The sequence below is a fragment of the Sinocyclocheilus anshuiensis genome, unplaced genomic scaffold (genome assembly GCF_001515605.1).
Source record: "Sinocyclocheilus anshuiensis isolate Anshui unplaced genomic scaffold, SAMN03320099.WGS_v1.1 scaffold557, whole genome shotgun sequence".
NCBI lineage: Eukaryota > Metazoa > Chordata > Actinopteri > Cypriniformes > Cyprinidae > Sinocyclocheilus > Sinocyclocheilus anshuiensis.
Window position 1 is genome coordinate 1,152,595 of NW_015540883.1, and position 718 is coordinate 1,153,312.

The 718-nt window shown below is 69.8% G+C and overlaps 1 protein-coding gene across 5 annotated transcripts in view; it reads left to right on the top strand.

Moving 5' to 3' along the window:
- The window catches only part of LOC107688596 (highly divergent homeobox-like), a 24,325-nt gene that overhangs the window by 19,388 nt on the left and 4,219 nt on the right, over positions 1–718 (top strand). The gene's annotated exons all lie outside the window — the stretch shown is intronic.

The following is a 718-nucleotide window of genomic DNA, read 5'->3' on the forward strand; positions in this document are numbered from 1 at the left end:
ATGCTGGTCATGTGCTGGCAAAGGACCAGCATAAACCAGCAAAAGGACCAGTATAAACCAGCAAAGGACCAGCCAATGGCGGGGCAACTGTGACACCGCCGCCCCGGGGGAAATGTGAGCGGACACTGCCGCTTCTGCAGCTTTCTGAGCGGACGCCGCCGCTTCTGAAGCTTTCTGAGCGGACGCCGCCACCTCGGGGGAACTGTGAGCGGACGCCGCCGCCTCAGGGGAAACGTGAGCGGACGCCGCCGCTTCTGAAGCTTTCTGAGCGGACGGCGCCGCCTCGAGTGAACTGTGAGCGGACACCGCCGCCTCGGGGGAACTGTGAGCGGACAAAGCCGCCTCGGGGGAACCGTGAGCGGGCACCGCCGCCCCGGGGGAACCGTGAGCGGGCACCGCCGCCCCGGGGGAACCGTGAGCGGGCACCGCCGCCCCGGGGGAAACGTGAGTGGACACCGCCGCCTCGGGGGAACCGTGAGCGGGCACCGCCGCCTTGGGGGAACCGTGAGCGGACACCGCCGCCCCGGGGGAAACGTGAGCGGACGCCGCCGCTTCTGAAGCTTTCTGAGCGGACGCCGCCGCCGCTTCTGCAGCTTTCTGAGCAGACGCCGCCGCCTTGGAGGAACTGTGAGTGGACGCCGCCGCCTTGGGGGAACTGTGAGCGGACGCCGCCGCCTCGTGAAGGCCTGAAGCGAGCCCCGCCGCCTCGGGGGGGCAC